Source organism: Dendrobates tinctorius, unplaced genomic scaffold, assembly GCF_039654945.1.
Source record: "Dendrobates tinctorius isolate UK_male_01 unplaced genomic scaffold, ASM3965494v1 ptg000019l, whole genome shotgun sequence".
In the NCBI taxonomy this organism is placed as follows: domain Eukaryota; kingdom Metazoa; phylum Chordata; class Amphibia; order Anura; family Dendrobatidae; genus Dendrobates; species Dendrobates tinctorius.
In genome coordinates, this window is record NW_027361687.1 from 56,937,254 (window position 1) to 56,945,949 (window position 8,696).

General features: G+C 49.9%; 1 protein-coding gene across 2 annotated transcripts in view; it reads right to left on the reverse strand.

Moving 5' to 3' along the window:
* The window catches only part of LOC141082717 (uncharacterized), a 140,650-nt gene extending 132,685 nt beyond the window's left edge, over window positions 1-7,965 (reverse strand). For both annotated transcript variants that reach the window (XM_073566651.1, XM_073566650.1), the window contains exon 1: window positions 7,925-7,965. The gene's annotated coding sequence lies outside the window, so the exon portion shown is untranslated. The remainder of the gene's footprint in view (window positions 1-7,924) is intronic.
* Between the last annotated feature and the right edge of the window lie 731 nt (window positions 7,966-8,696).

Consider the following 8,696-nt stretch of genomic DNA (forward strand, 5'->3'; position numbering starts at 1 on the left):
GGCTCCGGGTGAACTGTCTCTTTGCTAAACTGGAAAAATGTTTGTTTTTTGTTCAGGAACTGTCGTTTCTGGGGTTCATTGTGTCTGCTGAAGGGTATCGCATGGATCCAAATAAGGTGCAGGCCATTGTCGAGTGGGTTCAACCTTGTGATTTGAAGGCTCTGCAGCGTTTCCTAGGATTCGCCAATTACTACCGCAAATTTATAAAGGGGTTCTCACAGGTGGTTAAACCCCTCACAGACATGACTCAAAAGGGGGCCGATATCAAGAATTGGTCAACCGCAGCGGTAGCGGCATTTCAGTTTTTGAAAACATGTTTCATGTCGGCCCCGGTTCTTGTTCAACCGGACCCGTCTGAACCATTTATTGTTGAGGTAGATGCCTCAGAGGTGGGGGTGGGGGCGGTATTGTCCCAGGGACCCGCCACTTTGACCAATTTAAGACCTTGCACCTTTTTCTCAAAAAAATTCTCTCCTGCGGAGAGAAACTATGATGTGGGAAATCGAGAACTTCTGGCCGTTAAGATGGCCTTTGAAGAATGGAGGCATTTTTTGGAGGGGGCTGTCCATCCTATAACCGTAATTACGGACCAGAAAAACCTAGCTTATATTGAGTCAGCTAAGAGGTTGACTCCTAGACAGGCTAGATGGTCACTTTTTTTTTTCCCGATTCAACTTCTCGATCACTTTTCGGCCAGGGTCCAAAAATGTCAGAGCGGATGCTTTGTCACGCAGTTTAGATCCGGTGTCCCCCCCGGAACCTCCATCCTCCATTCTTCAGCCTGGGGTGGTGGTGGCAGGTATTTCGAATATGTTGGAACGAGAGATTCGGGAAGCCCAGTCTCTTGCACCGCCGGCTAAGCCGGTGGACAAACTTTTTGTGCCAGCTCAGCTTCACCTTAAGGTCCTCCGGGAGTTCCATGACTCAGTTCTGGGTGGACATCCAGGGATCTCGGCTACCCGGAAGGCCATTGCTAGAGTATTCTGGTGGTCTGCTTTAGCCTCTGATGTTGGGGAATTTGTGTCTGCTTGTGATGTTTGTGCCCGTGCAAAAACCCCCCATAACCGGCCAGCCAATTGGTACCACTGCCAATTCCTGAGAGACCATGGACAGAGGGCAAGACATGTAGTATGTCACCATCTGACGGAAACATTGCCTCCTGCTGACTGAAACATCTGTGATGGTGTAGCCATTTTTGGCGGGCACACACAACTTTGCCACATTTGGGCCATACTGGTCTTGCCTTGTGCTGCGGCGCTGCCTCTGCTCCCTCTTTGTGCAGAGCTTCCTCCACTGCCTCGACACACAGAGCTGCTTTGAAAAGCACTAGCAGCACTGCTCTCGGGTGGAATGGAGAACATGATGGACTGCACCAGTGTCTCTTGGTACTCCCGCATTTTACACTCCCGGTTCAACGATGTTATGAGGCTTTATAAGTTGTCCCGGTAGCGAGGATCTAGGAGGGTATACATCGAATAATCAGCCGTGTGGAGAATGTGGGCGATGCGGCGGTCGTTTCTCAGGCACTGCAGCATGAAATCAACCATGTGCTGAAGACTCCAAACTGGCCAAGAAATGCTGTCCCCTGCTTGAGGCGTCATCTCTGCCTGCTCTGCATCACCCCACCCTCGCTGTACATACTGACTACTAGAGCCTTGTGTAACTCCCTCCTCTGGAGAGATGTCTTCCTCCTCCATTGACTCCTCCTCATCCTCCTCACAAAGTGTCCCCGGCCTAGGCCTTTGTGAGGAACCATGTTGCGCAGACTGTCCAGAAGCAGATGGCATTTGTGACTCCTCATCCTCCACCTCTTCCAAAACCTTGTCCCTTAGTGCTTGCAGTGTTTTTTGAAGCAGGCAGATAAGGGGGACAGTCATGCTGACTAGTGCATCATCTGCACTCGCCATCTGCGTGGAATCATCGAAGGCATGCAAAATTTGGCAGATGTCCTTCATAGTGGCCCACTCTGTGGTGCTGAATTGTGACTGGTGCACAGTGCGACTTGTTTGCGCCTGATGCAGCTGGTACTCCATTACTGCTGCCTGCTGCTCACACAACCGCTCCAACATATGTAACGTTGAATTCCACCTGGTAGGGAGGTCACATATGCTGCGATGTTCCAGAAGGCGGAATTGGCGTTGCAGAGCTGCAATGCGCTATCTTGCCATGCTCGAACGCCGCAAGTGAGCGCACTCTATGCGGACCTTGTGCAGCAGTGCATCAAGATCCGGATAGTCCCTCAGAAAGCTCTGCACGACCAAGTTGAGCACATGTGCCAGACAAGGTATGTGAGTGAGGTTGCCTAGGCCCAGAGCTGCCACCAGATCTCGGCCATTGTCACACACTACCAAGCCTGGCTGGAGATTCTCTGGCACAAACCACACGTCGCTCTCCTGCTTGATGGCATTCCAGAGCTACTGCGCTGTGTGGCTTAGTTTCCCCAAAGAAATTAATTTGAGTACAGCCTGTTGACGTTTGGCCACGGCTGTGCTCATATCGGTCGTAACAGGCTCTTGCTGCGCTGATTCTGAGGAACTTGAGTATGAGGATGAGTCAATGTGTACAGACTGGATTCCTGCAATCCTTGGAGTTGGCAGAACACGTACAGCGCCACTCTCCTGATCTGTACCCGGCTCCACAACATTGACCCAATGGGCAGTGAGAGAAAGGTATCGTCCCTGTCCATGGTTACTGGTCCACACATTGGTGGTCAGGTGGACCTTGCTACTGACGGCGTTTAGTAGCGCATGTTTTATTTTTCCCTCCACATGCTTTTGCAGGGCAGGGACGGCTTGCCTGCTGAAATAAAAGCGGCTGGGCACGGTGTATTGTGGGACTGCCAATGCCATGAAGTTCCGGAAGGTGTCAGTCTCCACCAGCCTGAATGACAGCATTTCAAGTGCCAGTAGTTTGGCAATGCAAGCATTCAGAGCCTGTGCTCGGGCCTTTTCTCCCATGCCTGTGCTACCGATGGCTGTAGAGTGGCCTGGGAGTGTGAGGATGACTGGGAATGTGGTGCTGTGGGTGGAATGTCACTGGGTCTCTGGACAACAGTGCTAGAGGTTCTTCCATGGCGATCCTGTGAGGAAGCCGAACCAGCTGTGTGTGAGCTGGAGGAAGAGGCACCAACACGAGCTGAAGAGGTGGTAGGTGGTGCTGTAGGTTGGCCTACGTCTTAAGTGTGTCTTTGCAACTTCAACACGTGCTTGGCCCGCACATGTTTCCACATATTTGTGGTATTGAGGTTGCTGACACTTTTCCCTCTTTTGACTTTCTGATGACACAGCTTGCGTTTGACAAAGCAAATGTCATCTACAACTCTGTCAAAAAAGGACCACGCACTGCAAGTCCTGGGAGCGCCCGATTTATGTTTTGGAAGAGGAGTGCTCCTAACGGGTGCCGAAGTGGAGGCTACAGGCAACCAAGTCTGCCCCCTCCCTCTCCCTCCACTTTTGGCCGTTCGGGGAATCTCTTCCTCAGAGCTGCTCCCACCACCTTCCTGTTCCTCACGCCATGATGGGTCAAGGACCTCATCATCTACACTCCCCTCTGCAAACACCTGCTTCTCCTGGGTAGTCTCACCAGCACCGTACGCACCAGAAAGTGGCACCTGAGTCTCATCATCTGATGCGTACTGAAATGTACTGCCCATAGGCACTGGCCCACCCGCCTCTTCAGATTCAGAGGGACAAAGCAGTTGCGCCTCACTGCATACTCCCTCTTCTTCACATTCTAGAATGCTGCTTGGCTGGCCCCCTCTTTCCAAGCCAACAGATTCATAGAACAGAAGTAGAGACTGAGATGGCTCCTGTACAGGGCTCTCTGACTGCCTGGGCAATTTGGCAGGTGGTGAAGAGACAGATGGTTGCTCTTCAGTGCTCTGGCCCTGAGAGGATGTGGAAGTCATTGACGTCGATGCGTTGGCTGCCATCCGACAACGGCTTCAAATTGTTCATCCCGCAGCAGTGGGGTACGGCGAGGTCCTACAAAGCTGCGCATAAAGGACTGTTGCCTGATAAAACTGGGGGATGCTGGGTCACTGGTGCCCGCAGCCGGCACAGAATCCCCACGTCCTCTCCCTGCTCCAACTCCACGCCCACGAGCCTTACTCCCTGCCTTCTTCATCTTGGTAGACTGATAAAGATAGGCAGAAAAGTAAAAAAGGGGGCTTAGTGTGCTTATTCCTGAACAGCTGCTAACAGGTATAAGAAACACTAATTTTATAAAGTGTGTGGACTACACTTTAATATAAGCTACCGTGGCCTACACAACTGTAAAGTGGAGTGTTTGGTGAACTTTTTTTCCAAAAAAAATAAGGATGTGACAGATGTGAAAGGGATGTGAAAGGGATAGTATCACAAACTTTTTGGAGCTATTATAATGCAGGAAGCAAACCTACAATGCAATAGATGAGGCCCCAAAAAATAGGGTAATACTAATCTGGCTGGGCCTGCAGGGCACAAGCCAGCAAAAAGGCTCCTCTATCTACTCCTATATAGTGTTTGCAACCAACCAATGTAGATGGATACGGATGGAAGCACACTAATATAGGAGAAACAAAACAGGAAAAATGTGCTGCAAAAAATCAAAAAAAGGACTACGTATGAGACAGTGACGCACGCTGAGCGGACTACAACCAGGTGGGGCTGCAGAACACACTACAACGTGAGCTGCACTCACACACAGAGACCTCTGAGACAGCCAAGAACAGTGCAGATAACTTGGCACTAGCACTGAAAGGCTGCAGAGAGGCTCTGCTGTCTACTACTAGTGTTTGCAAACAACGTATATGGATACGGATGGAAGCACACTATATAGAATTTATGAAAAATAAGCAGCAATAAAAGAAAAATATGTATGAGGCAGTGACGCACGCTGGGCGGCCTACAACCAGACGTGGCTGAAGGACACACTACACAGCGTGAACTGCACTCACACAGCCCTTGCAGACAGCTGTGAACAGCGCTGCTAGGCAAAAGAAAGCTACAGTGGTGGTTTATGTAGCCTGGGTAAAGCACAAGAATAATTTGACAATCGCTCTCCCTAACTGTCCCTCACAGTCTTCAACAGCAGCCTGTCCCTAACTGAATTCACAGCAGAGTGAACCAGAAATGGCAGCTGCGGCGGCTTTTATTGTGCATCATGACATCATTTCAGCAGCCAATCACAGCCATGCCATTAGTTAACATGCCTACATGCCTAACAGGATGTGCCCACACTTCTGAAGATTCCCATTGGCTGAATCAAAGCAAACTGGCTCACAGCATTATGGCAACTTCCAATTCCGGTATCCGATATGCTAAAAGTATCGGAACTCAGTATCGGAATTCCGATACCGCTAATATCAGCCGATACCCGATATTTGCGATATCGGAATGCTCAACACTACTTACCTCCTTAAATCTCTGTATAGCACATGAAAGTGCACCATCTCAGTCTGCTCTGCATCAATAGGGTGCACCCAAAGCTTTCGGGCTCTCCTTCTGGGCCACTACTAAGATAAAACTATTGGTTAGTGCACAACAAAGTGAAAAAAGAAAGACATGTAAATATTATTTGCATATGCTTTAGCTTATCTGATCTCTGTGACTATTGATAATTTGTAGTGTAGGAGGGTGGACTGATATGTGGACCTGTTTGATGGAGGAAAGTGAATGTAAAATGTGCAATGTACAATGTTTGACGGGAATTTGTATATATGTGTGGGACAACAGCAAGAATGAGTTAGAGACAGTGTAGAACTGAGTTTTGGCCACTAGATGGAGACATAGGAATAGTGAGAAGAGGACCTAACAGCAGCTGAAGCTAGGAAACGCCAAGTCATGGTGGGCGAAGTTATGGGGACTAAGGAGGGGAATTCCCAGGAAAGGGGATAAAAGGAAGGAGAGTCCTGGGGTTAGGGAGAACCCAGAAGGAGACAGAGGAAAGAAGAGCTCAGGAGGAGACAGAGGAGAGAGACGGATAGTTGGGGGGTGGCCCTGACAGGACAGCTGCAGAACACAGGACGCAGAATAAAGGAAGCTTGGGGTACCGGATGGCTGGACAATGAAGGGGTAGTAAGTGTCGCAGCGGGCGAACTCGACTGGGGGAAGTGCTGTGGCAGTGGGCCTAATGGCAGCCACGGTGAAATAACCCAGAGGGCTGTCGCCAACAGGAGTAGCAGGAGGTGACAGGTACCCAGGCCAGTGTGCAGAAGCTGTCGTATTGCTGTGGATCTCAAAGAAGACACCAATAAAGTGGACCTGATTGAATGTATTTCTGTCTCCAGTTTTTTTCGTAGCCGAAAGGGACCACCCCCCAGTCGGCACACGTTAGTACAGTAGCAACAAGCTGAAAAGCATAGTTCGGAATGGCTTGCGCTCTGCTGTGCGCTATGCTCTGCGATCAGCTGTGCACTTATGTCTGTGGTGTTATTTACAAAATGGAGAGTGGAAGAAGAGGTTGGACAAGGAAATGACATCACAATTGTTTTTTTTGTTAATATATCTTTATTTAGCTTACAAAAACGCAGACAAACCCGCATGAAAATCCACATCAAAAATGCATCAAATCCGCGCAGATGTTTTCCTGTGTTTTCTGCCAAGAGAGGAAGAATCTGAAAATTCCAACAGCAAATCCGCAACGTGTGCACATAGCCTAATGCTCCCAACATGTGTATCCAGTCCTCTTTTAATGCACCCCATGATCTTGTTTGCCTTGGCAGCCACTGCCTGGCACTGGCTGCTCCAGGTAAGTTTATCATTAACCTGGATCCCCAAGTTCTTTTCCATGTCTGATTTACCCAGTGGTTTCCTGTTCAGTGTGTAATGGTGATCACATATCGCCCTGTACATATAATGGCATCACGTATAGCCCTGCACATATAGTGGTATCACATATAGCCCAGCACATATAATGACCCCCCATATAATGCTATCACATATATAGCTCTGTATATATAATGGCATCATATATATCCCTGCACATGTAATGGCCAAACATGTAGCCATGCACATATAATGGCATCACATAAAGCCCTGTACATAATATAACAAATATAAAAAGAGAGAAGCCAGCGCTGCCGATGGTCAGAACGCATGACATGAAGTGCAATGCACATATTGACATCTAACTAATCAAAATGAGACATTTGGCAAAATATTGATCAATACATTGAGCCGCCGCGCCAAGGCAATCTCATGTGGGGGTCCTACTCTACATTTTTTATTACTCACTGTGCCATTGCGGCCTCCTGAATATTTTAAAAGCAAGACCATATCTATTACAAATGTACCTGAAGCATGTCTGAATCGCTGCCGTGCAGCCAGATGAAGCAAGTGCAGATAAAGGCCAACCAGGTCTGAACACAGATAGCTCAGGTTAAACCTCCTGTTAAGGGCTGGCGGAACACACCAAATAATAAGATGGTGTTTAGGTGCGTTCGCAGCCCGAGGTCCACCGTGCAGAGGTGTTAACTGCTGCTCGGTAATGGCGGACACGATATGGCGGTGCAATAACGGCACACACGGGGTTAACCTCACCCAAGGTGTACCGAGGCAAACTCTTATGACTTAGAGCCGCACTACCGCAATTAATAGATGCTGTAGCCTGTTATCCCTCACAGAGCTCAGCAGAGTAAGCGCTAGCATAACGTCACAGGACTCAGCCCTTAGACAGCAGGACTGAAGTCCCTCTAGACCGCTAGCGCCCGGTACCGCGACTGCGATACCAACAGGGATCAAATAAATGGCGTGTGCAAGTGTGCAGACGGCCGGTATGCACTGTGGCCTACAGGCTAGCCACTAGCAGGCGCTTACTCAGTCCCTAAACCCTAACAACAGACGTATCAAAGGGTAGGGGTTTCATAATGCGTCAGACACCAGATACATGCATCCATCATCATACACACCAAACTATTTGAGTCTATCTTAGCGGCCATGCGAACCTTTTATAGCCACAGGCGTCCATGATCCTCCTTGCTTCTCGGATGGGCCAATCCGAACACGAGCAGGACCTGAGCACATGACCTTTGATCTCCAATGGGAGATCACTCCACAGGCATGCTCAGTGGCTCGACATGAGGACTTAGTCCCTGGAGGATCTTGCTGCTGAGCAGCATGCATTGCCAAAGCTGAACCAGGGGTGGCAGCAGCAATCAAACCCACGGAGCTGGTCTGGACAGAGCGCCGGGATCGACGAGTTTGCTGAGCAAGCTCCTCTGCGGCTGGGAAGGAATGGGAGACCGTCGGAGGCAAGGCTCGGAACTCCCGCTGTGCTGCGCTGGAAATCCGACGCCTAACATTACCCCCCCTCCCAGGGCCCCTTCCTCTCTGAGTGTCGCTCCGCTCAAACTCTGCAATGAGAAGAGGAGCGTGGATATTCTCCACCGGCTCCTAGGTCCGGGCCTCTGGACCATGACCCTTCCAATCCACCAAGTAAAATTTTTTGCCCCGCATCACCTTGCATCCCACAATGGCATTGACCTCAAACTCGTCAGACGACAGATCTGATGTTCTGGCAGCTGGCTCAGAAAACCGGGATCCTGCGTGCGGTCCCAAATGTCACGTGCTTCCACCGCCCAGTCTGCCACCCTAGAGTCGGTGGATGACACGGGCATGGGCACGGGGACACGCGGATGCTGACCGTAATTTAAGAGAAATGGGGTCTGACCGGTGGAATCGGCTACCGCGTTGTTCAAGGCGAACTCTGCCCACGGC